Source organism: Schistocerca gregaria, chromosome 9 (assembly GCF_023897955.1).
Source record: "Schistocerca gregaria isolate iqSchGreg1 chromosome 9, iqSchGreg1.2, whole genome shotgun sequence".
Lineage (NCBI taxonomy): Eukaryota > Metazoa > Arthropoda > Insecta > Orthoptera > Acrididae > Schistocerca > Schistocerca gregaria.
The window spans coordinates 190184293-190206118 of record NC_064928.1 but is presented as its reverse complement, the minus strand read 5'-3'; the positions used below and the strand labels follow the sequence as shown (position 1 = coordinate 190206118).

Sequence of the window (21826 nt, the reverse complement as noted above, 5' to 3'; positions counted from 1 at the left end):
CTCAATGCACAGCCTTTACTACCGCTTTAATTAGTTTCCTAGGGAATTTACAATCAATGGACCATCTTCCACAGATGTTGACAGTTTCGTCAAGTAGCCAGTCACATCGTCCTCTGTTGCTAGCTACTTCTGAGAGCAATTCAAATTCCAGACCACCCATCCAGATTCAGGTATTCCGTTATCCCGCCCCCAAGTGGCTTGAGGCAAATGCTTGGTTGATTCCTTTGAAAGGGACCGGCCGATTTCCTTATCTGTTTGCGGTCCGTAGCTAATGATCGTTAAACGCTTACACCTCCGCTCACTAAACAAATACCGAAGCAGTATAAGGACGCACGTCGTATTTGCCCCATGCTGGTATGGACCGATGGAATTTTTGAAAATGGAAATTGCATATAACGATCTGATAACTCTTCTGTGGTGTTTGATTAGTTAAAATTCTCGGACTACTTCCTCGAATGACTCTACATTCTGGTTGTACGATAAGAGAAAAGAAGATACTGAAAATTAGTGTCGCGCGGGATAAGCCGGGCGGTCTCAGGCGCTGCAGTCGTAGACTGTGCGGCTAGTGCCGGCGGAGGTTCGTGTCCTCCCTCGGGCATGGGTGTGTGTGTTTGTCCTTAGGATAATTTAGGTTAAGTAGTGTGTAAGCTTAGGGACTGATGACCTTAGCAATTAATTCCATAAGATTTCACACACATTTGAACTTTTTTTTTTTTGAAAATTAGTAACATAGTCATGCCAACAGCGCACAGGTGTCAGATCGAAGTAGTGCGTCTGCCCTATGAACAAGCTGAAACACGGAACTAGCAGTGCAACGATCATTAATGTAAATATGTGGACTGTTATTGTAATAAAGTATTAGCTCAAATTATTCAGAGCTAGAGACAAGAGAGCTTACATGTCAAGAGGAGGATGGCGCCGTTCCTAAGTATCTTCAAAGTCCGTGCTCTCAGACTTCAATGACTTAGGTGAACACTTCCCAACGTTTCTTAGACCATTATCCCCGAGTGCATTTAGACATTAGCTAGTATCCTCACTCTATCTATCCCTCCACCCCCCCCCCCCCCTTTATGCCGTCTGTTGCCCTCCTCTCCCACGTTATCATCAACTTCAGTAGAATGAAAGACTTTTGCTTGGAGCACTTCGATTTTTAAAATTATGAAAGAAGTGAAAGTTGAGTGATATTTAGCGTGTGTGTGTGTGATTTAGAATGAACTATGGAGCAATTTGCTGTGCATCGCAAGTGCTACCCACAATTCCTTCCAACATAAGAAAGCTAACAATCCAAAGTGAGAGTGAGGGCAGACACTTGTCGCAAAACGTTCTTCTCCTGCATTACTCCTCCCCACTGCGACACTTTGTAAGTAGCCTGTTTAGGTTTTCTTATTGGTAACGCCGCCGCCACGTAGCGCTCTGTTTGAAAATCACTGGCTGTGCCGTGTGCAGTCTGTGGCTGGTTGGCATTGTTGTAATACTCGCCATTGTAGTGTTGGGCAGCGGCAGCTGGATGCTAACAGCGCGTAGCGTTGGGTAGTTGGAGGTGAGCCGCCAGCAGTGGTGGACGTGGGGAGAGAGATGGCGGAGTTTTGAAATTTGTAAGAATTGGTGTCATGAACTGCTATATATATTATGACTAGTGAGGTAAATACATTGTTTGTTCTCTATTAAAATCTTTCATTTGCTAACTATGCCTATCAGTAGTTAGTGCCTTCAGTAGTTTGAATCTTTTATTTAGCTGGCAGTAGTGGCGCTCGCTGTATTGCAGTAGCTTGAGTAACGAAGATTTTTGTGAGGTAAGTGATTTGTGAAACATATAGGTTAATGTTAGTCAGGGTCATTCTTTCGTAGGGATTTTTGAAAGTCAGATTGCGTTGCGCTAAAAACTATTGTGTGTCAGTTTAAGCACAGTCGTGTATAATTGTTCAAAGAGGACGTTTCACATAGACCAGCCTTGTATAAATTTTTCTAAGGGGACGTTTCAACTTGCTTGACCCGCACACTGCAACCCCATTTAAAATCAAACATGTTCAAATGTGTGCACTGCACGTATTCTTTGTACATCACTTGACCACTGGACCCCTTACCTCTGAATGGCACAAATTGGACGACTTCCTGCTGTTAATGATTTGGGTAATTTCCCAGAATGATTGCCTATCGAAGTTTTGAGGGCCCCAAATTATACACATCGAAGATGCGATAGTAAATCGATTACGGAAGTCTCGTGGTGCACGTTATGATAAATTATTTGTGATCGTCATTTTTTATCAGCTTTGCGTTGTTTCTTCAGTTAGAGTACATTACGTTCCCGCCGTAAATGTTTGTGATACCTTTGGGAAATCGACACAGTTTCTCTTCATAGGGAGTGTAATGTGTGCTGCTTCTCAAGTTTCTTCTGCGGGTTGCCTCACATGGAAAACTCTAATTCCGTGCGTATCCAATATAGACAAATGTTTCACTTTTTGCTGTAAATATGGACTTCTGCCGGACGACGAAAGGAGAGACTGTGTTGACTGTGGTGCTGCGAAGTCTGTGGAACTGCGTAAGAGGAGTGTCGACACTGAGATTTCGTTGCGTACTTTGCGGAAAGCGAACCAGCATCAGGAAAAATACGTGGTTCGAGTCCTCAAAATTATCAATTCAGACGAGCGTAATTCTTGTGTCGTGCTGGATTCGAGATTACACACTCCTGGAAACTGAAATAAGAACACCGTGAATTCATTGTCCCAGGAAGGGGAAACTTTATTGACAAATTCCTGGGGTCAGATACATCACATGATCACACTGACAGAACCACAGGCGCATAGACACAGGCAACAGAGCATGCACAATGTCGGCACTAGTACAGTGTATATCCACCTTTCGCAGCAATGCAGGCTGCTATTCTCCCATGGAGACGATCGTAGAGATGCTGGATGTAGTCCTGTCGAGCTGCTTGCCATGCCATTTCCACCTGGCGCCTCAGTTGGACCAGCGTTCGTGCTGGACGTGCAGACCGCGTGAGACGACGCTTCATCCAGTCCCAAACATGCTCAATGGGGGACAGATCCGGAGATCTTGCTGGCCAGGGTAGTTGACTTACACCTTCTAGAGCACGTTGGGTGGCACGGGATACATGCGGACGTGCATTGTCCTGTTGGAACAGCAAGTTCCCTTGCCGGTCTAGCAGTGGTAGAACGATGGGTTCGATGACGGTTCGGATGTACCGTGCACTATTCAGTGTCCCCTCGACGATCACCAGAGGTGTACGGCCAGTGTAGGAGATCGCTCCCCACACCATGATGCCGGGTGTTGGCCCTGTGTGCCTCGGTCGTATGCAGTCCCGATTGTGGCGCTCACTTGCACGGCGCCAAACACGCATACGACCATCATTGGCACCAAGGCAGAAGCGACTCTCATCGCTGAAGACGACACGTCTCCATTCGTCCCTCCATTCACGCCTGTCGCGACACCACTGGAGGCGGGCTGCACGATGTTGGGGCGTGAGCGGAAGACGGCCTAACGGTGTGCGGGACCGTAGCCCAGCTTCATGGAGACGGTTGCGAATGGTCCTCGCCGATACCCCAGGAGCAACAGTGTCCCTAATTTGCTGGGAAGTGGCGGTGCGGTCCCCTACGGCACTGCGTAGGATCCTACGGTCTTGGCGTGCATCCGTGTGTCGCTGCGGTCCGGTCCCAGGTCGACGGGCACGTGCACCTTCCGCCGACCACTGGCGACAACATCGATGTACTGTGGAGACCTCACGCCCCACGTGTTGAGCAATTCGGCGGTACGTCCACCCGGCCTCCCGCATGCCCATTATACGCCCTCGCTCAAAGTCCGTCAGCTGCACATACGGTTCACGTCCACGCTGTCGCGGCATGCTACCAGTGTTAAAGACTGCGATGGAGCTCCGTATGCCACGGCAAACTGGCTGACACTGACGGCGGCGGTGCACAAATGCTGCGCAGCTAGCGCCATTCGACGGCCAACACCGCGGTTCTTGGTGTGTCCGCTGTGCCGTGCGTGTGATCATTGCTTGTACAGCCCTCTCGCAGTGTCCGGAGCAAGTATAGTGGGTCTGACACACCGGTGTCAATGTGTTCTTTTTTCCATCTCCAGGAGTGTACTTTGCAAGCCACAGCATCAGAAACTGAGCCATCGGCGAATACCATCTGTGACTACTTTGGGTCTTGCCGAGAAGTGTGCTACGTGATAGTGGCAAATGACAGTGTGCCAATTGGTGGACCGAATAAAATAGTATAAAGTAGACGAGTCTTATGTTGCTAGACGAAAGAATCAGAGAGGTGACCTTCTAAAAGTGAATTAGATCATATTTGGGTTTTTGGTGGCGTAGAAAGTGATTCAAGCAAGTGTTTCGTTGTCAGGATATTGTCGTGAGACAAGGTGACTTTAGTGGGTCTCATAAAACATTTCATACTGCCTGGAACAAAAGTCACCACAGACGGGATTCAGTCGTACCAGACTCTCAAAGCTGAAGGGTTCGAGCACGAATTCGTGAACCACTTTCTGGAGTTCGTCTCTTCAGATGACGCCAGTGTCCATACCCAGAACATAGAACGGCTGTGGAAGTCTGTCAAGTCTACCATAAAAAGAGAAGGGCGTCCAGGACAGAGAGACGAACTGTATTTGTTCCAGTACCTGTACTTACACAACTTGCGTTGCAGGGGAAAGTCGACTCATACGACACTCTGCCGATATTACTGCGCGATATTGGCCGAGTTTACCCTGGGTACGGGAAAAAATTGCCCCTACAGCTTATACATCATGCTGTCATAAGACGATAACACGGATGACGACTAAGGGTAAGTTGTCTCCTTTCAATTTACAAGTGATTCTCTATCGCGTTTCTTTTGTCCTTCTGTAGTGACACGTTCAAACATACTCGTTACGCACGCCACGAGACATCCATAATCGAGTTACTATCGCATCTTCGATATGTATCATTTGAAGCCCTCGAACTTCGCTAGGCAATCATTCTTGGATATTACCATGATTTGTGTCTAACCCGTCCAATGATAATACTGTGCACAACATTATAGTAGCCCTTATGTAGTTACTGCTGTGTCGTGCTGTCAATTAATTCATTTCCCTGCTTCGAAGCGAGTAATGAAGCAATTTCTGGATTAAAATGTTCAAGTGTGTGTGTGAATTCCTAAGGGACCAAACTGCTGACGTCATCGGTCCCTAGACTTACACACTACTTAAACTACCTTAAACTAACTTACGCTAAGAACAACACACACACATACACACACACACACACACACACACACACACACACACACATACACACACCCATGCCCGAGGGAGGACTCGAACCTCCGACGGGAGGGGCTGCGCAATCCGTGACATGGCGCCTCAAACCGCGCGGCCACTCCGCGCTGCCTTTCTGGAACACTGCAGGTACTGTCTACAACTCGGAGAAGAATTTTTTTAGAGATATTTAGTATTTGTTACGTATACGTCTCAGTTTTATCATCAGCAACGTACGGAACAAAGCACCACATATGTGTGTAGTGGGTGGACTATGTGAGGAACCTGTGCGGCTGGTTCCGGCGGAGGTTCGAGTCCTCCCTCGGGCATGGGTTTGTCCTTAGGATAATTTAGGTTGAGTAGTGTGTGAGCTTAGGGACTGATGACCTTAGCAATTAAGTCCCATAACACTTCACACACGTATTTTTTTATCTGAGGAACTTGTAACCTCCATCGGATTAATGCTACTAATTTAGAAAAAGTGATTATTGATAATGTGGTGTCACCGCCAGACACCACACTTGCTAGGCGCTAGCCTTTAAATCGGCCGCGGTCCGTTAGTATACGTCGCACCGGCGTGTCGCCACTATCAGTGATTGCAGACCGAGCGCCGCTACACGGCAGGTGTAGTCTAGAGAGACTCCCTAGCACTCGCCCCAGTTGTACAGCCGAATTTGTTACCGATGGTTCACTGTCTACATACGCTCTCATTTGCAGAGACGACAGTTTAGCATAGCCTTCAGCTACGTCATTTGCTACGACCTAGCAAGGCTCCATATTCAGTACTTAGAACGAATTCTGAATAGATAATATTGCGAATCATGAACCGTCAAGAGCGACGTTCATCATTAATGGATTAAAGTTAAATATCAAACTAATTACGTCCGCTTTCTGAATTCTCATTCCTTGTCATGTTCCAGACCTCACGTCAGTATAGTTCTTCCCTCCTCATGCCAGCCTGCGGGAGCTAAAACGCGTGCATTTCGGCCTCCGGTAGTAACACGGTGTTAGCTCTTCTGTCAACCCAACAGATAACTTATACAGGGTGTTACAAAAAGGTACGGCCAAACTTTCAAGAAACATTTCTCACATACAAATAAAGAAAAGATGTTATGTGGACATGTGTCCGGAAACGCTTAATTTCCATGTTAGAGCTCATTTTAGTTTCGTCCACCTACGCTCAATGGAGCACGTTATCATGATTTCATACGGGATACTCTGCCTGTGCTGCTAGAACATGTGCCTTTACAATTACGACACAACATGTGTTTCATGCACGATGGAGCTCCTGCACATTTCAGTCGAAGTGTTTGTACGCTTCTCAACAACAGATTCGGTGACCGATGGACTGGTAGAGGCGGACCAATTCCATGGCTTCCACGCTCTCCTGACCTCAACCCTCTTGACTTTCACTTATGGGGGCATTTGAAAGCTCTTGTCTACGCAACCCCGGTACCAAATGTAGAGACTCTTCGTGCTCGTATTGTGGACGGCTGTGATACAATACGCCATTCTCCAGGGCTGCATCAGCGCATCAGGGATTCCATGCGACGGAGGGTGGATGCATATATCCTCGCTAACGGAGGACATTTTGAACATTTCCTGTGACAAAGTGTTTGAAGTCACGCTAGTACGTTCTGTTGCTGTGTGTTTCCATTCCATGATTAGTCTGATTTGAAAAGAAGTAATCAAATGAACTCTAACATGGAAAGTAAGCGTTGCCGCCACACGTCCACATAGTTTCTTTCTTTGTGTGTGAGGAATGTTTCCTGAAAGTTTGGCAGTACCTTTTTGTAACACCCTGTATAGTTAGTATCAGAGTCTTACAAAAATGTGATAATATAAATGATCTTTTGAAAATAATTTAGTTTCGTGACTGAAATCGATTCGAATCGTTTAGTTTTTACCATGTAGAAAATTTCATTTTACCTCATAGGGAGTGATGCATAAATCCTTTCTAGTGGTTTGTACTGAATCTGAAAAAGTGTGAGATTATATTTTTAAAGCCTATTTCGATGCTTGGTTCTTTACTTTTCTTCCTCGTACGAAATATATTTATCAGAACGTTAAGGGGGTAGCCCTCGTCGAACGCATGAAGAATAGGTTATTTTCGTTTAAAATGGTTCAAATGGCTCTGAGCACTATGGGACTTAACTTCTGATGTCATCAGTCCCCTAGAACGTAGAACTACTTAAACCTAACTAAGCTAAGGACATCACACACATGCATGCCCGAGGCAGGATTCGAACCTGCGACTGTAACGGTCGCGCGGTTCCAGTTGTAGCGCCTAGAACCGCTCGGCCACTCCTGTTGGCGTGATTTTCGTGATTTCTTTTTTAACTAAAATATCAGATGATATAGTTTTAATCTGTACACTTTTGTCCTTGAGAAATCATTTTTGTATCCACATCGGGTGCTCTTTGTAACCACTGCACCAGGTGGAAGCACCTCTCGTTGCCGGGACATTGGTCGTCGGCGGGAGTTCGCCAAGTCTTCCTACTGGACCTGTAACAAAATAATTTTGTATAATTCTTTTTCAGTATATTTTATATCAACATGCAGGACATATATATTGGCAATATATAAAGTTTATAACTGCCCACGTCGCATTGTGCTGACCCCACTGTAGCTTGAATGGATTATTAAGTTTGTTTTATATGCCCGATTTCTAATTTCACCACCCAATTATCCAGGGTTGAGCAGTTATTGGCCGATGACGACAAGCAATACAGTTTGTTAAAGCAGAGTTCGCCGTTATTAATTACGTTTTTACATTTAATTTTATTGCTCGTACAGAGACTCAACGTTCCTTTGTTTAACAGCGCGTCGTCAAAATAAGTATGAAATGCTAATGTCTTTGCAATACATAATGTCGACTATCGAGTTAAAGTTCGTACGTGTTTTGCCATTTTAGAGAAAAGAAACCTTAAGCGCATCTGCTTCTATAGTCTCAGTATCAAATGTTCACTCATTTCAATTTACTTCCTATCTCAGTTCAGTATTTAACATAAATTATATAGCAATGTCATTTCAGAGATATTACGTCGGTTCCACACTAACGGAATGACACGTTATTGTCATTTAACATCACTTTTATTAATAATCCTTTTTCTTATGACGTAAATGTTAATGAATGAGCACTATCTAGGAGGAAAGAGGGATTGATCCTAATCATGTGATAATAGCTTTTAATGAGCCCGCAGTCGTTAATTAAATAAAAAGTAATGTTCAAGGATGATATGCGAACAACTTCCATTACGTCCGTTTTCACGTATCGGTCAAAACTAATCCTGTCTCCCACAATTCAAATTAACACTGACTTTAACTCCTTTTGTCGGAACATTGAATCGAAACTATTATGTGAAAGTTGATTCTAGTCCCCGAATTAAGTCCTTTCAGATACGCGGACGACCGAACAGCTGAATGGAACACAATCGACTTGTTTTAACAACCGAGCAACGCAATGACGTTACATTACGACAATGTCCGCCCAATGAACATCTCTTTGACTTTTATCTTCTCTACTCTGCTTAATTAAATTATTCCTAATTAGAATTTCTTCAGCTATTTAACGAAAACATCTAACAAAAAATAAAATAAATTTATCCCAACGTAAAAGATCGGTTATAAGTTTTAACAAAAAGGTAACGTGTTGAATCAAATGTCATTTTCGCCGCTCACAAAATCGAAAGCGTGCACCAAAAAAAAAAAGCTTTCGAAGATATTGCAAAGAGATGACATACGCTGATAGATAATTGAATTTAGAATGCCACCATCAAATTCTGATCAAAATCGCATGTACAGTTATCAGACTATGTGACCCGCCAATTAAAAAAAAAATACGGTATCGTGAAAGGCGCGTTTGGTTTTGTGTGGTTACATTTTTTGTAGTTAAGTTAAACATATCTGGACTTTGAAAAAATCCATCCAGATCCTAAATGGGGTCGGTCCTTCACCTCCTTCGTAGCTGTGGTAGTCCTACGGATTTCAGTGGCAGCTTCTGCCATGTGCTGTGCTGTTCGCTCCATACGCATCTTGTTCGCTTTTTCCGGAAGATGCACCAGATTGGTCGGATCTAAAAAAAGTTCGAGCACGTTCATAGTTCCAACAACGACTGTTAGGGCGCACGCTGAAATTACATGTCGACTATTTTTTCCCCGTTTTGTACGGTTTTGGAGACACTTTTTGACAAATGCCTTCTACAACTCGATAAAGGAGTTGCCGAGGAGCTTGCGATGAACGCTACAACAAAGCATACATTTCAGAGAATGGAAAAAAAACTGATTCACTGGAATTTTCAAAGAAGAGAATGTCAGTGAATCTTTCTTTAGGTGTTCCTTTATTTGCAAGACCAGTGCGTTGGTTTTTACGTCTTTAGTACTACCTTGAAAGTGCTCACGATGAAAGTTTTTAAACCGTTCCACCGTAGCATGGTAAGCCAAAAAAATTTGTAGGTGTTCTAAGATGTTTCGAACTTTAAAGACTAAATTTAAAGTACGACTTAATATTTTTTTTTTTTTTTTTTTTTTTTTTTTTTTTTTTTTTTTTTTTTTTTTTTTTTTTTTGCAGGCCATTGCATTGGTCACTTAAGACTGATGTGCCGTAGGCTTGCTGGAAACACTTGCTGTGGTCTGTTACCTTTAGTTCTGTGAATTGGTTCAAATGGCTCTGAGCACTATGCGACTTAACATCTGTGGTCATTAGTCGCCTAGAACTTAGAACTAATTAAACCTAACTAACCTAAGGACATCACACACATCCATGCCCGAGGCAGGATTCGAACCTGCGACCGTAGCAGTCGCGCGGTTCCGGACTGAGCGCCTAGAACCGCGACACCACCGCGGCCGGCTTTCTGTGAATTCGATTACGTGATGTTCGCATCTTAATGGCGATTGATGTTCGGCCTGCGTAAGGGAAATGATTCGCATATATTTAAGTCAGAATGATTTCCAGATCAATCTTTCACTATTTTAACATAGCGAAAGTCCACCTTGACTGTTCGATTTCCCTGGATTTTATCTAATTTATTTTGTCCGCCCCTGGTAGCTAAGTGGTCAGCGCGACATAATGTCTGTCCTAAGAGCCCGGGTTCGATTCCCGGAGATTTTCTCCGCTCAGGGACTGGTGTTGTCATAATCATCATCATTTCATGCTCATCGGTGCGCAAGTCTCCGAAGTGGCGTCAAATCGAAAGCCTTGCATCCGGCGAAGGGTCTATCTGACGGGTGGCCCTAGTCACACACCTCATTTTTTTTCCCCTTTTCTGAAATTTCAGAGGCACCCTGTCCTCGGGAGTAGTAGAGTTACACCCCTTTTTGTTACCGCTGGACCGTTTCCTCAACTGTGCGGTGATTATTTCCCGCATATCCTCTTAGAATGATCGACGTACGGAACGTGAAGCAGTTCTTAACAGAATGAATTTACTTCCGAGCACAGTTACTACCTCACAGCCGACAATTGTATTTCTTCATATCGTACATTTGAGAAATATTCTGTCAAAGTTAAATAAGTGCATTTTTGAGGTCAGTTTTATGGTATGAATGCAGTTGCTTCCAAGAATTGTCTCTGCTTGCTAACTCACAACCGACAATTTTATTCCTACATATCGTGCATGAGTGAAATTTTCTATCAAAATTCCAACAGTACAGGTGCCGCCCACTCCATTGCTTAGCAACAGGTGACAGGTGATCAACGTGAGCGTGTCCGTCTCCAGACAGCAAAATCTTCAGGAAACCGCGAAACGCTGGAAGAGCACGGAGCAGCGAAAGCAGGTGGAAGGTAAGACGCCAACAAGCGTATGAATTCAGTCGATCAGTGCCGCCCAAAACACAGGCGTCAAATCGACTGCACATTTCCGCGGACGCATGATATACGTTCTCAGGGTCAACTGAAGAATAAAACACAACTCGTTGGCTTTGTCCAATTACGTCATATTTAAGTCATAGATGATAATTTGTTTATTTCTGAGCCACAGATAACAAATCGGTTACCTTGGGAAACGAGGCGTAAAGTCAAGAATTTAAATGAATCAGAATGAAAGAAACTGTGTGCGTATTTTGTCGATGATCGTCGTTTTAAAGAATTTGTGTAAACGTTTTAATTTACCATTGTCTCTGCCATGGTAAAGTATACGATACCAATGTCAGATTTATTGTTCTTTCGGTCGCGGGTGATTATTCTATTTTTCAGGTGACCTATAAAAGTCAACTGAAGTACAGGGTACAAATGTTAGAGGCGTTTCTTTTTTACTGAAATAAAGGATACCAGTGTTAGAGATGTCATTTTCTCCGCAGAGGGTAATATCCGTGTCATCTGAAGTACAGAATGCTAATGTAAGATTTGTAACTTTCTCCGTAATTTGTAACCAAGATACCAGTCTTTGGTAGCTACATTGCTTTCTTCGCCATGGGCAGTATCCAGTCTTCCAGTTGACGCGTATAGGTCAACTGAAGTACGCGATACCAATGTTAAGTGTGTTGTTTCTTTCGCTGTTGGTAATATTTGTATCCTGTTATTCAGCTGCCGGCCGCGGTGGTCTAGCGGTTCTAGGCGCTTAGTCCGGAACCACGCGACTGCTACGGTCGCAGGTTCGAATCCTGCCTCGGGCATGGATGTGTGTGATGTCCTTAGGTTAGTTAGGTTTAAGTAGTTCTAAGTTCTAGGGGACTGATGACCACAGATGTTAAGTCCTATAGTGCTCAGAGCCATTTGAACCATTTCGTTATTCAGCTGGGCTACATAGGTCATTTGAAGAACACAAATGTTAGGTATGTTGTTCTTTTCGCCACTGGTAATATTATTGTTTAGTCTGTCGCTGTTTTAATCGTGCGTAATACTAGTATCATCTTCCTCAGGTGAAAAACAGGATATCAAAGTTCGGTCTGTCGTATTTTTCGTGCTGCGTTATGCATGTTCCTGATATTTTTGTTTCTGTTTTCCTTTGATAGTTTGTATTTCTGTTTTTAGGTCCTACCCCCCCCCCCCCCCCCCGAAACCCCCTAATAACCAAGTCTATCCCGTTAATTTTATTTATTTTATGGACTTCGATAAATTGCAGCCGGCCATGGTGGCCGATCGGTTCTAGGCTCTACAGTCTGGAACCGCGCGACCGCTACGGCCGGAGGTTCGAATCCTGCCTGTGGCATGGATGTGTGTGATGTACTTGGGTTAGTTAGGTTTATGTAGTTCTGAGTTCTAGGGGACTAATGATCTCAGACGTTAAGTCCCATAGTGCTCAGAACCATTTGAACCATTTTGATAAATTGCAATTTTTTATTTACGTAACATTCCTTTAGAATTTTGGGTTTACTTGCTGTGCATGTACGATCTCTGTTCTCTCTGCTACATTTCTTTTTTTCTGTTCTCGTTACATTATAACGTTACGTGATGTATGCCTGCGATCTCTATTCTCTGTGTTGTATTGCTTTGGTTCTTAACGTTCGTTTACGCTTTCAAAATTTTTGTCATCTATCATCCACGGCTTACCTTTGACGTCACTGGTCAAAACTGACGAGTTTTATCCCGTTTTCACGGTAATGTATATTTGACAAATATGGAGACGTTCGAAACTGCAGTTACATTCAGGGTAATTCGATTTTGCAAACCACTCCTCGAAACTGTTTCTCGAAGTTTGTTCGAGGCAGTGTGTGTTGGAGCACCATGAGTTTTGTTAAATTTGTAATTAGAGGACAATCGGAATGCTATAAATTATACATTCTCTTACGAAGCGTCCGGGTGGCAATAGATCTTTGTACTCTGTCGCATAGACGTTGTTCTGCGAGCCGAGTGTATCACATTAATTTCTTGAAACACACGTTTTCTAATCGCTTATCACAAGAAGTAATATATTTTATAAAAATTTATGACAATTTTAGACTAGTTCAGTTATTGAGTTGTGGTTCTTCGCCAACCTTGCCACTAAAAATAAACAAAGCCGGAAATGGCTTAAAAGTGATGCCTGTGTATCTCTACCACGAAATAAAAATTAAAGAGGTAATAGATCATGAAAATGCCGTAACTGTCTATCTTTTTTCTTAAGGTAGCAAGACGGACGAGGTAAGGTATTTAATATTCAAGATTGAAGGACAAATTGCTTCTAATAATTAATCGAGATTTAATACTGGACCAGGCTAAAAGCTCATGATTAATGGGATTGAGTCTTTTATTTTTAACTGTTAATTTTCGTTTGTAGAGCGACTCAAACTTTTTTGGATACAATTTCTTTCTGTTTATTTTGGAGGTATTTGTGTGTGTGTGTTGGGGGGGGGGGGCTTTTTTTCATTAAGTCATCGTTTCGCGGAGGTGTGTGTGGTATCCCTGTCTTTGTGTGAGCTACGCTATACAGGTCCAGTGTACGCTGTGATTCTACTTGTGTGACTCGTTTTATATTTTTCTTTAGGTTATTGAGGATGAATGTGTGTTATTTTTCGATTTTGTAGTTGTTTGTGGAGGTGTGCCTGCTATCGCTATCTCCGTTTCAGCGCTAGAAGTCAAGCGAAATATTCCACTCCAGTTGAGATTTTCTCGCGTCTTTCTGTTTGATTTATTCTGGAGCAGCTCGCCTGCGTTGTTTATCCGTTATACGATATCGCGTAACTTTTTGAAAAGAGACAAATGTCCCGTTAATTTGGAATGGAAATGTTTTGTTAAAAATTTCTTTTACGTTCATTAAAAGCCACGGCTAAATTTTATTTCTCTGGGCGCTATCGCCAGTAACATCATACGTATTGCAACGTGAAGACATCCGTCTTACTCACGACGGATAAAAAAAAATCTTTCTTTAGTGTTACGCGATGAGCTAATTAAATATAATATTCAAATAATTATTTTTCTCTGTGAGGCTTGATGCACCAGTATAGCTGCCTACGTGCAATGCCAGCGTACACAATTAAAATAATTCTTTTCAATAAAACTGTACCTCTGACCTAAAATGATATGGAGATTATTATCAGGCGCCGTTTTACATTTATTAAGATTAAATCCTTTCAATACTTTCAGAGTTAAACGACTATTAAGAAGTTTTTGTCAATATTAACGGCCCGCATCTCGTGGTTGTGCGGTAGCGTTCTCGCTTCCCGCGCCCGGGTTCCCGGGTTCGATTCCCCGCGGGCTCAGGGATTTTCTCTGCATCGTGATGGCTGGGTGTTGTGTGTTGTCCTTAGGTTAGTTAGGTTTAAGTAGTTCTAAGTTCTAGGGGACTGATCACCATAGATGTTAAGTCCCATAGTGCTCAGAGCCATTTTCAATATTAACAGCAATGGCGTCGCTTCAACAATGCAATTGCAAATGGCCAGGGCAACATTTAATTGTTACGTAATTAATTAAATACAGTTGCAAAGCGATTTAGAAAAGATTGCTGTATGGTGTGTCAGGTGGCAGTTGACGCTAAATAAAGAAAACTGTGAGGTGATCCACATGAGTTCCAAAAGAAATCCGTTGGAATTCGATTACTCGATAAATAGTACAATTCTCAAGGCTGTCAATTCAACTAAGTACCTGGGTGTTAAAATTACGAACAACTTCAGTTGGAAGGACCACATAGATAATATTGTCGGGAAGGCGAGCCAAAGGTTGCGTTTCATTGGCAGCACACTTAGAAGATGCAACAAGTCCACTAAAGAGACAGCTTACACTACACTCGTTCGTCCTCTGTTAGAATATTGCTGCGCGGTGTGGGATCCTTACCAGGTGGGATTGACGGAGGACATCGAAAGGGTGCAAAAAAGGGCAGCTCGTTTTGTATTATCACGTTATAGGGGAGAGAGTGTGGCAGATATGATACACGGATTGGGATGGAAGTCATTACAGCATAGACGTTTTTCGTCGCGGCGAGACCTTTTTACGAAATTTCAGTCACCAACTTTCTCTTCCGAATGCGAAAATATTTTGTTGAGCCCAACCTACATAGGTAGGAATGATCATCAAAATAAAATAAGAGAAATCAGAGCACGAACAGAAAGGTTTAGGTGTTCGTTTTTCCCGCTCGCTGTTCGGGAGTGGAATAGTAGAGAGATAGTATGATTGTGGTTCGATGAACCCTCTGCCAAGCACTTAAATGTGAATTGCAGAGTAGTCATGTAGATGTAGATGTAGATGACAGGTAAAGTACTTTCTTGCTACTAACAAAAATACATACTGCATTAGATATATAGCAGAAATTCTAATTACACTACATATGTATAAATTAATTAATTACAGACCGTGATCTATGTGCGACCTACAGCTAGGACGTCAGAACCAAGAAGACGAAAGAACAGTAGAGAGAACAATTAATTGCCAGAGCGCGTATATCGCTTCCATTTTCGTTTAATATCGATGTATTAGATTTTATATTCCTTGTTTCAAGAAGCGATGCTATACTGTTTCATCTGTTTATATGTGTGCTTGTGTGTGGGAGGGCCAGGTTGGCGGGGGGGGGGGGGGGGGGGTCTTTGGTATCTCTGTCTTCGATAGAGCTGTGAAGGTCCAGTGTACGTTGCGATTGCACTTGTGTGATTCATTGTATATTCTTTAGGTTTATTGTAGAGGAACACCTGTGTCTTGTTGTTGTTGTTGTTGTGGTCTTCAGTCCTGAAACTGGTTTGATGCAGTTCTCCATACTACTCTATCCTGTGCAAGCTTCTTCATCTCCCAGTAGCTACTGCAACCTACATCCTTCTGAATCTGATTAGTGTATTCATCTCTTGGTCTCCCTCTACGATTTTTACCCTCCACGCTGCCCTCCAATACTAATTTGGTGATCCCTTGATGCCTCAGAACATGTCCTTCCAACCAATCCTTTCTTCTGGTCAAGTTGTGCCACAAATTCCTCTTCTCCCCAATCCTATTCAATACTTCCTCATTAGTTATGTGATCTACCCATCTAATCTTCAGCATTCTTCTGTAGCACTACATTTCGAAAGCTTCTATTCTCTTCTTGTCCAAACTATTTATCGGCCATGTTTCACTTCCATACATGGCTACACTCCATACAAATAGTTTCAGAAATGACTTCCTGACACTAAAATCTATACTCGATGTTAACAAACTTCTCTTCTTCAGAAACGCGTTCCTTGCCATTGCCAGTCTACATTTTATATCCTCTCTACTTCGACCATCATCAGTTATTTTGCTCCCCAAATAGCAAAACTCCTTTACTTCTTTAAGTGTGTCATTTCCTAATCTAATTCCTTCAGCATCACCCGACTTAAATCGACTACATTCCATTATCCTCGTTTTGCTTTTGTTGATGTTCATCTTATATCCTCCTTTCAAGACACTGTCCATTCCATTCAACTGCTCTTCCAAGTCTTTTGCTGTCTCTGACAGAATTTCAATGTCATCGGCGAACCTCAAAGTTTTTATTTCTTCTCCATGGATTTTAATACTTACTCCGAATTTTTGTTTTGTTTCCTTTACCGCTTGCTCAATATACAGATTGAATAACATCGGGGATAGGTTACAACCCTGCCTCACTCTCTTCCCAACGACTGCTTCCCTTTCATGTCCCTCGACTGTTATAACTGCCACCTGGTTTCTGTACAAATTGTAAATAGCCTTTCGCTCCCTGTATTTTATCCCTGCCACCTTTAGAATTTGAAAGAGAGTATTCCAGTAAACATTGTCAAAAGCTTTATCTAAGTCTACAAGTGTTAGAAACGTAGGTTTGCCTTTCCTTAATCTTTCTTCTAAGATAAGTCGTAAGGTCGGTATTGCCTCACGTGTTCCAGTATTTCTACGGAATCCAAACTGATCTTCCCCGAGGTCGGCTTCTACTAGTTTTTCCATTAGTCTGTTAAGAATTCGTGTTAGTATTTTGCAGCTGTGACTTATTAAACTGATAGTTTGGTAATTTTCACATCTGTCAACACCTGCTTTCTATGTCTTTGTGGGCGTGTATCCAGTGTCTCTGTCATCGTTAGAGCTTTGTAGATAAGTTTAGCGTTTTCTGTACATTCACGTTCCGTTTATTCTAGATGAATTCGAGTGTTCTAGTTTCGATTTTCTAGTTGCTGTGCATTGATCTTACCTTTATTAACCTTTTTAAAATTTTAGCCCACCCAAAATTTCCTCATTTGCGCGGTTTCCCCGTTCATTTATTTTATTGGCTGAGTGAAATACCTCGAGTGATTTTTACGTTTGCATTTTAGCTTAACGGTCTGTATTGTGGTCGCCATCTTGAAGAGTCAAATGCTCAAACATGGTCTAAGACTGAATGTTACCTATAAATGTCTTAGTGACGTCATTGGCCGAAGCATGTGAGAGAAATCGGTCTTTGCATTGTTCCCTAACCTAGTCAGTTTTCGTGCTTTCCAGAATTATGACGGCGGTGAAGTAGCACTTCATGACAGGTACACAATTTTTGGATGAATATCATGCCAAGTATCGACTGCACGATTAAAAGGGTGATGTGCTGTTCACCTACGTGCGAACGAACTGCAAAATCACAGACAGTGCTGCGACCAATCACGTAAGTCACACATAGTATTACAGCGAGTGTCAGAACACAGGCGGAACCCACAAGCTACTAGCAATATACCGTTTTATGTGAGTAGAATTATGTGGACTAACCTACCCGCTCAGATAACTTTGTTGCGATACGTCCCTCATAGTAATTGCAAGAAAACAAAGCTGCGGTAGTTTTAAAAGGTAGGAGGTCCAGTTATTTTATTCGGAAGTTTTCTTTATAAACTTTACATTTACAACTTATTGAAGCATTAAGAAACAGATGCTTGAATCAAGTTAGCAGTGTGGAAATGGTAGGCAGTCCATTTCAAAAACTGTCATACACAGATATTAATGAGCTACGTCAGATGCCGATAAGGAGGATATAGTCGTAGTCTAAACAAGAACTGATTGCAATATTGCTGTCGTTTGGTTTTCACTCTACGCTGTCTCGAGTCCATGGTGGATCCAAGAAGACATCGAAAATAAGTAGTCCTTTGTTAAGCATAAAGTTCGCCAGTTTTTGCCTGCCCCCAGTATGAAGGCCAAATATACAGTAATCTGTGGCTGTCCAACGAAAACTGAGTGTCTTAGTTTTTGCGACTGTGGCAGTTCACTCGAGGACAAGGGTTCGAGCCATAAGTCTCGAGGACGAGCAACTTCTGCCACGGAGACAGGTTACTCCAACTCTACGGTGACGTTGCGATGCATCTCGGAATTAGACTAAATGTTGATTTTGAAGTACATGATAGATAACATAAATTGTACCATAAGACACAGCTTTGGATTCGTAGTTCACAGATGAATTACGCGGTACATTTGGGCTTATGAAGAAATAACTTTGTCTGAACTCAGTAATTAACGTGACTATTCTCTTCAGTTATGATTCTGCACATTGTGCAAACATAATATTTGTTTAACAAAGCTCGTCAACCTACCGTTGCTTTTGGAATAAACAAAATTAGTAAAAGAGAACAATAGCAACCGATAAAAAACGTAGTAAACGGTTTTATTTTATGCATTCAGCTAAATAAGAAATGAAAAATAAGTAATTTTTGAAATAGCCAAAATGTTATTGAAAACGTTACAGACTAGAATTTGTGACTCATTTCTTTATGTTTAGCTTTCTGATTGGAAATACATAAATAACACCGTTAAAAACTTCCTTATGAAAACAAATATGTTTCAAAATAATAATGTGAACACACAAACCACTTCTCGAGCCTTCAGTTATAGCTGCGAAATTAATTTAAGAGACATAAACTGTCCTTTTGTCACATTTAAATTGTAGTTTCAAAATATACTGACATTTGTTGTAAAATTCTTCTTTAATGGGAAAGCTAAAGATTGTGGTACCGAAGCCTAACCTATACATATCAACAATAGCGCGCCAACCATAGGTTTAACGTCTCAATTGTTATTGTGATTATCATGCGTGCATATGCTTTCTTATGTAGACATCAGCTGTCTTATATAGACAGAACGGACACTCAGTCGCTGCGTCTTCAGGCCATGAGCGGCCTACCGGACCATCCGACCGCCGTGTCACCCTCAGTGGAGGGTGCGGATAGGAGGGGCGTGGGTCAGCACACCGCTCTCCCGGTCGTTATGATGGTATTCTTGACCGAAGCCGCTACTACTCGGTCGAGTAGCTCCTCAATTGGGATCACGAGGATGAGTGCACCCCAAAATATGGCGGCCTGGATGGTCACGCATCCAAGTGCCGACCACGCCCGACAGCGCTTAACTTCGGTGATCTCACGGGAACCGGTGTATCCTCTGCGGCAAGGCCGCTGCTTATAGACGGAACGTACTCGAATGCAAACACTGTAGTGGTTTATAAACAGTATAAAAATTGAAAACAGGACAATGGAGGAAAAAATAAATGAGAATGAGTTCGAAATCAGAATTACTATCTAATTTACTATAAACCCATCTCTTGCACAGACTAGTAAGTTCCATCATCTGGATTCAGCGTGAAAGTTAAGTAAATGTATGCAACACTCTTTCCAAAAATTACATCAAGGGGTGCCAAATTAATATTGCTTTCACTAGACTGGAATTGAAATCATTTGTGGAGAGTGTGCTCTATTAAATGAATGTTGAATATATAAATTAGCGAATTATACTTTATTTACGAATAAGACATTATATGCAAAATCACTCTTTCCCCCACTCGTACTAAACCCTACAGAAATGACTCACTTTAGCCAGTGAGTCCGTACGAGGGCTGCTATATATATTTCTGGCCTAATAATGAAAATACGAATATTTATCAACGAAAATGGTTTATTGTTTTTCAAAATATTCTCCATCAAGATTTATACACTTTTGCATGCGCTCAAACCAATTTTCGAAGCACTTTTTCCACTCCGATTGAGACACCTCCAAAACATGGTTTTTGAATGCTGCAACAGCATCTTCTGGCGACGAAAATCGTTGACCACGCATTTTTTTCTTGATGTGTGGGAATAAAAAGAAGTCTTGGGTGCCAAGTCAGGGCTGTACGGCGGATGACCCATCACTTCGACGTTTTGGCCGGTCAAAAAGGCGCTGGTTTGAGCCGATGTGTGATAGCTCGCATTGTCATGGTGCACAAGGATTCGTCTTCTCTTGTTCATTTTTCGAATTTCTCCGAAGACTTCAGGCAAACAAATGGTGGTGTACCACTCAGAATTGACCGTCCTACGTTGCTCAAGCGGAACAGTCGCCACATGACCAGTTTTGCCGAAGAAACAGGCGACCATTTGCTTCGAAGTGCTTCTTCCACGAACAACTTTCGTTGGATTTGGCTCGTCTTGGAAGACCCACACGGTCGATTGCTGTTTTGTTTCGGGCTCATACGCATAGATCCATGATTCGTCACCTGTGACGATCCTATAAACGTCTTTTGAAGCACCGCGATCGTATTTTTTCAGCATTTCTTTACACCAATCCACACGAGCTTTCTTTTGAGCGATTGTCAAATTGTGCGGGATCCAACGAGAACAAACCTTTTTTACGGCCAGGTGTTCATGCAATATCGAATGTATGCTGGTGGGAGAAATGCCTAGGCATGCCTCTATCTCACGGTATGTCACATGACGGTCTTGCATTATCAGTTCACGTACGGCATCGATGTTTTCTGGCACAACTGCTGTTTTTGGACGACCTTCACGGAATTCGTCTTTGAGCGAGCGTCGGCCACGATTGAATTCGTTGTACCAGTTTTTCACAGTGCTATAGGATGGTGCTTCGTCGCCATACAAAGATTTAAGTTCATCGATGCACTCTTGTCGTGATAATCCACGTCGAAAGTTGTGAAAAATGATCGCACGAAAATGTTCACGAGTTAATTCCATTTTTGTGCCAAATTGATTTCTTCAAGTCCCTGTAAAAGAAAAAAAAATTGTCGTAAGTCAAAAAGTTCTGAGTACATTTATGCTAAAAAATGTCAAACTTTCCAATGGAAATGTCAGATTGCACCTGGCAACACTTAGTGTTGCCTAGGCCAGAAATATATATAGCAGCCCTCATAGATGGTGGTATAAGGGGCGAGCAGTGTAACTGGACATCCTTTTCGCGGCGTGGAGTGGCAGCGTGGTTAAGACTACGCGGCCTCTCCAGCCGGACGTTCGAGTGCTCCCTCTGGCACTGGTGTGTGTGCGTGTTGTTCTTGGCATAAGTTAGTTTAAGTAGTGTGTAAGTGTAGGGATCGATGACCTTAGTTGTTTGGTCCCTTAGGAATTCACACACATTTGAACTTTTTTTTTTTTTTTTGACATGCTGTCAGACCCTAGTTTTTGTGGTAATTAAGCCAATCCGTCCTTGAGCTGTCTTAGTGAACCGCCGCATAGCAATCCTTCCTCCCTGTTATACGGAGATGCTCTCGTAGTTTTATGTTCCCTTACAGAGCCGTAGCAGCGCCGTAGGATTATGAAAGTGCTTATGTTGATCTCTGTTCCAATTTTCTGTTCAGGTTCCGGAACTCTCGGAACCGAGGTGATGCGAAACTTTTATGTGTGTATGTCGATCCCCTTTTTAGTGGCATGAAGCGAGGAAAAAGAAGAAGAAAAGAACGTTACAACGTCGAAAGGACCATCATTTCCTTTCTGTTCTGCATCTGCATAAAATGATTGCAGCTTTTCGTCTGTCGCTTTCCGATGTAGCG

The 21826-nt window shown here is 42.5% G+C and overlaps 1 protein-coding gene across 1 annotated transcript in view; it reads left to right on the top strand.

Annotated features, from left to right (window-relative positions):
- The window catches only part of LOC126291499 (uncharacterized), a 430162-nt gene that overhangs the window by 57910 nt on the left and 350426 nt on the right, over nucleotides 1-21826 (top strand). The window lies entirely within an intron of this gene.